Genomic DNA, 6,000 nt, shown 5'->3' on the forward strand with positions numbered 1-6,000 from the left:
AAATCTTTCACTCCATTAAATGAATCTCTCCTCTGTGAAAAGGGTTTCTTCTTCTCAGGCTGTCCTTTAAGATTTGGGTGCAATTTTAATATGAGCGCACACTTTCTCCTAGTATAGGCAGCCATGTTCAACAAAAGTACAAGAAATAAATACATGTTTATTTCTGTGACTGTTTTGCAAAATAGCACAACCGTTTATTTTTCAACTATGATAACTATAAGTAGGCCTGCAAAAGCTATGGAGATGGGGAGAAAGCATATTTATTCTGAGCCTAATGGTTTTAGGCCCAAACCTATGAACAAGTGTGTGGGTACATATGAGAGTAATTAATGCAAAGCGTAATTTATGTTTACATGTATGTGTTACTTACAACCTTCTGTCACGTTGCGTCCATTTGATTGACATTCAAGTTGATGTACTCATTGTGTAACTTACCTGATCATGTGTTTATTATGCATAAACAATGACGACGCAGGCTCATTTTTTACAGTTTCAGCTTTGATCTGAAATTCCGTCTCTAGAGAATGTTTACTTTCTGACTCACATTCATAAAGAGTAAATACATAAATTAAATTCTGAAGAAAGTCGAGATTGTTTACCAATAGGTGCCCCTCAGCTCCATATGAGTAGCTCAGAGTGGACATATAGCAAACTTGTATATATATTTTTTTTTGTGTTGTATTTTGTTTATTATTAATTGCACCATATTACACAGTGTACAGAAAATATTCAATTATTCTATGCCATTTCTATTTCTAATCATATTTTCTCTTAGTGTAGGCAACAAGTACAAATATACATTCTGTGATTCATTATTAATATACACATCTGCTTTCTTTAAACATTATGTATGGGTGATTACATTTTTATATCTCACTTGTCTTCATCCATGTCATTTGCCATAGCTGTGACATTTTTCGTTTAACGATACAAATACAAACAGGAGTTCGTTTGACGGTCCATTATAATAATCTTGTATCAGAAAAGGGAGAAAAACAAAAGAACAAGAACCCATTCGCTCCATAATGTTCTCGTTATATAACTCTACTCTAGTAACAGTCGAGCTCAATACTAGTCAAATGCCCCAATTGTCATCTCCTCGAGTCTCTCAAGGATGTACTGCAGTCATTAAGGGATATAAGTCGCAATGTTTCGTAAAAGGGATGGGGTACGGTCAGGGATGATAGGGGACCATTAGGAATTCACTGAGAAGTATAAGGAAAAGCCATGGTTAGGGTGGGGTGTATGAATGGAAGAAAGAAGAGGGATGGTGGGTGGGGGGGGTCTAGGGTATAGATCAGGAAAGATATAAGAAAGAGAATAATAAGAAAAGACATGGGAGGGATAAGGAAAGAAAAAACATATATGTGGATTGTATTAATATCTATGATATCCAATAGGTAAAGGAACAATAAGAAAGTAACAACGATAATAATAATAACCACAGTAGTAATGATATTGATAATAATGGTGATAGTGATAGTGACCGAGGGGGGGGGGTCGTGTAGACTCAAAAGACAAATCATTATATTGGCTGCGTCGGTATGAAGGAAATAGGGCCAGGTTACAGGATGTTATGGGGCAGGAGGGCCGGAGGGCGGTGCGGCGATATGGACGACGGTAATATGTCTGTAGGGATCGGGGTATGAATAGGGGTATGGGTTATAGCGGAAAGTCAATGAAAAATGGATAATGGGTGGTGGGTTTACCGTGAGTTATGTGGTGGCTTTCTACCGGGGGGGTTCATCTGAGTTCTGGAGGGAAGGTGCGTTAAGTATGGGAGGGTGTGACTGCATAGGCATGGTATCGGGAATGACATATTCCCACTGTGTGATATATTGTAAAGTTCTTTGGGGGAGATCCAATCCTAGTGTCCCGAGATGAAGTGTGACCAGGTCTGGAGAACCACCTCTGTTCTGTCCTGTAAACTATAAATAAGTTGTTCATGTGTGGCTGCTTGGTACATTCCTACCAACCATTCATCATGGGAGGGGACGGTCGATGCACGCCAATGTCTAAGGACGAATAGTTTGGCCCTTGCTAGCGTGGTGTGTAGGAGCCTACTTTGTGTTCGTGTAATCTTATAGAGTTCTCCAGTATTGTGTGGCAATAGGAGAGATGGGGTGAGGAGTGGTGGGAGAGGTAGAGCTTCCCGAAGAGTGTTTCCCACTGACCTCCAAAAAGGTTGTATGGCCGTGCAATTGTGTAGGATGTGGAGTAAGTCATAGTGCATGTGTGGGCATCTCCAGCAGTTTGCATGGGGGAGAAGTCTTGCCGTGTGCAATTTCTGTGGGGTCCAGTACCATTCATGTAGGGTCTTAAAGAGACAGAATTTTAGGCGAGCCTCGCATGTTCCGCGGTCTCTGGCTTCGATCAGATCTGCCCAGTCCTCCAAGTCGTATTCGGTCTGTAGGCGCGTCTGCCATTTCTTCTGGAGGGAAGTCAGGAGTGGGAGTGAGAATAGATGACGATTCAGCAATGCCTGAAGTCCTGATACCGCTCCTTTCAGTTGCCCCCAAGTCTTCAGATAATTTAATATAGGAGAGCGTGGGAGCTGTCAGGGATGGACACCTAGTCTTTGTATAAGACAATGTCTGAGTTGAAGGTAGCGCCATGAGTGACACTGCGGAAGATTGAATTCCACCTGTAGATCCCTGAATGTTTTCCAGGTCTCTCCTGATACAAGTTGGTCCACTCGCATGACACCTTGCTGGCACCAGTCCTTCCAGATGATAGTTTCCCCTCCAATCTGGAACCCTTTGTTGCCCCATAGTGGGGCTCTGTTATGCAGGTGTGGGTCTATTTTAAGGAGCCGGTGCACCCGTTGCCAGGTTTTCCTCATGGCTCCTATCATAGGGTTAATGGTTTGGGGGTGCTTTTGGCTTGTATCGTATAATATCTGGAGGCCGTAGGGGGCTCCTGTAAGAGATCGTTCTACGTCTACCCATAACGGCGGATTTCTTGCATTCGGAAGTAGGAGGACCATTTGTGAGAGGTGTAATGCGTAAGCATAATCTTCGACCGAGGGAAGGCTTAGTCCGCCGCATTCTCGTCGGGCTAATAAGGTGGTTCTGGGCAGTCTTGGGCGCATGGATCCCCAAGCAAAGGTGTGGATACAGCGGTCTATCTCTCATAACACAGGTAAGTGGATCTGTAGGGGATCATACCTAGGACATATAGAAACCTTGGCAAGGTCACCATCCGCACCGCTTGTACCCTGCCCCACATAGAGAGGCCCAGTTGACCCCACTTCTCAAAATCCCGTTTCATAGCACTGATCAGTGGATCTATATTGTCCGTTACTATGTTAACCAGCCCTGTATTTACATCAATACCTAGGTATTTTAATCGGGAGTGTTTCCATTTGATCGGTAATCCTTTTATGGATGTACTAACTGTGACTGGGGAAAGTGGTAGGGGTTCACTTTTATCCCAATTGATTCGGTATCCTGATATGTGTTTGAATTCCATTAGAATCTCTCTCAAAGCAGTGATGGAGTTGGGTAGGTCAGTGAAGGTAAGTAGGATGTCGTCCGCGTATAGGTATATGTCAGAGTTTCCGCCTGGTAGCGGGATTCCTGATATGAGGTTGGAATTACAGATGACCGCTGCCAAAGGTTCCACTGCAAGTAGGAATAGGAGAGGGGACAGTGGACATCCCAGATGTGTCCCTCTACAAATCATAAAAGTGTCCGATAGAAACCCCCCACAGTTTACCTGTGCTGTCGGGGAATCATATAAAAGGCGCACTTTATTAATGAAACCGTCTCCTAACCCGAAAAGTTTTAAGATTTCAAAGAGGTACCACCATTCTATTCGGTCGAATGCTTTCTCGGCATCCAATGAGAGGGCCAAGGCTTCCTCTCGTGTATCACAGGCTGTCCAGATAGCATGAAAGAGTGTACGGAGGTGGTTCCTGGAGGAGCGGCCCGGTACAAAGCCTACTTGGGAGTGATGAATTAGAGATGGGATAACTTTTTTGAGGCGGGTGGCCAGTATTCCCGCTAGTATTTGAAAATCTCCATTCAAGAGGGAGATAGGACGATAGCTTCCGCTAAGAAGTGGGTCTTTTCCAGGTTTCGGAAAGACTGTGATGGTGGCTTTATTAGACAGAATGTGCAGGGATCCCTCCTTCTCTGTCCCTTGGAACGCCTCGTATAAGGCATCCACTGTGTTGGTTCCCGTCCATTTATAGAATTCAGATGTGAACCCATCTTCCCCAGGTGCTTTGTTATATGATAGATTGGCTATTGCCTGTTGTATCTCTACCTTACTAATGTCTCCTTCTAAAAGTGCACTGCCCTCATCTGTGAGGCGGGGTATTTGTGTCCTCTGCAGGAATGCGTCTTGGCGGGCAGTATCCTCCGATGTTGCTGAGGAGTACAAAGTTTGGTAGTACTGACCGAATTCCTCCGCGATCGCCTGGGGGTGCGTGATGAACATATTATCTTGGGTGCGCAGTGCCGGTATGGCTAGTGCTGTTTCTCGTTGACGTAGTTGGGCAGCCAACAGGCGGCCCGCTTTCTCTCCGTGCTCGTAGTGTCATCCCTTCAAACTTTTGTAGGGCATATTCTGCCTGTGAGGTATAAAGGGAATTAAGCTCCATTTTGACCTGCTCCAGGGAATGGCAGTTGGGGGGGTAGGTTGTCTTGTGTATTTCTTCATGGCCTTCGTTATTTTATCTTCTAGCGTGCGCTGTTGAGCCCTTCTATGAGCGTTGGCAATGGCTGCATCTCTCATTAGTTGCCCTCTAATAGTTGCTTTCGCCACAGCCCAGAGAAGTTGCGGTGAGGTTACCGAGCCCCTGTTATCATTCAGGATTGTGGCAATATGAGTCTTGAGTTGTTCCTTCCCTTTCGGGGATCGGTGCCTAGGGTTAGGGAGGCGCCAGGGTTTGCGGCCGGGTGTAATCATCCCGAGTTCCAGGGTTATTAATACCGGGGAATGGTCTGATAGTGCGGCCACCAGTATTTCTACTGACTTAATCGATTGTATCATTCTATGATTAAGTAAGAAATAGTCTAGCCGTGATTGAGTTCCGTGGACCGAAGAGACAAAGGTATATTCCCTATTGGAGGGGTGAGAGAGGTGCCAGCAGTCTATTAGGCCATGATCTGAGAGGATGTCTTTTAGTACGGCTCTATCTGCGTTGTTGCCCGTGTCAAGACCACTTGATCGGTCTAGGATAGCATCTTGGTCTATGTTCCAATCCCCCCCAAGAATATATTGTGAGGCACCTATCTGTGTTAGAAGGAGATTAAGAGAGAGGAAAAAGGAGCACTTAGAGCCGGTGGGGGGGCGTATATTGAACCTACACATATTGTGGAGGATCCTACCACTAGCTTGGCCAATACCCAGCGTCCCTATGGGTCATCCCATGTTTTAATTAATCGGAATTGCAGTGAGCGAAGCAGAAGTATTGCCATCCACATCTTCTTCCCGTTCCCTGTGTACCTTCCAGTATAGGTGGTCCGCTGTATAGTGCTTTTCCCACCCAGTCCCTGCGCAGCTTCTCTGATTCCGTCGAGGAGAGATGTGTTTCCTTTAGCAGGGCAATGTCGGCATTTTTGGAGCGGAGATAGGACAGTATCTTTTGTCGTTTGATATAGTGGGTCATGCCGTGCACATTCCAGGACACGGCTGTGAGTGGGGTCGTCACTCCCAAGGGTGTGTCATGGTTTATGGTGTATTGGATGTGTTAAGGTCTGTGAGGTAGGTCCAAGAAGTGGGTGATGGTAGGCCTGAGAAGCGAGCAATAAAGGTTTCTGTTTATTCAGGCCTTAAAAGGGGGTTGCAGAGGGGGGTGATGTATAAATAATACTGAGAAGGGTCCCCTCGGTCACAATACGAGGAATATTAAAGAAAAGGAGAGGAGGAGGATGGAAGGAGGTGGAGTAAGGTGTTTAGAAAAACGAACAGTGATTACTACGTGGGTGTGAGCAGGTATAGGGGTAAGAAGGGAGTGGGACTAGAAACCTCACTAAAACGTGGGAGTAAATA

This window comes from Pleurodeles waltl, chromosome 6, assembly GCF_031143425.1.
Source record: "Pleurodeles waltl isolate 20211129_DDA chromosome 6, aPleWal1.hap1.20221129, whole genome shotgun sequence".
In the NCBI taxonomy this organism is placed as follows: Eukaryota; Metazoa; Chordata; class Amphibia; order Caudata; family Salamandridae; genus Pleurodeles; species Pleurodeles waltl.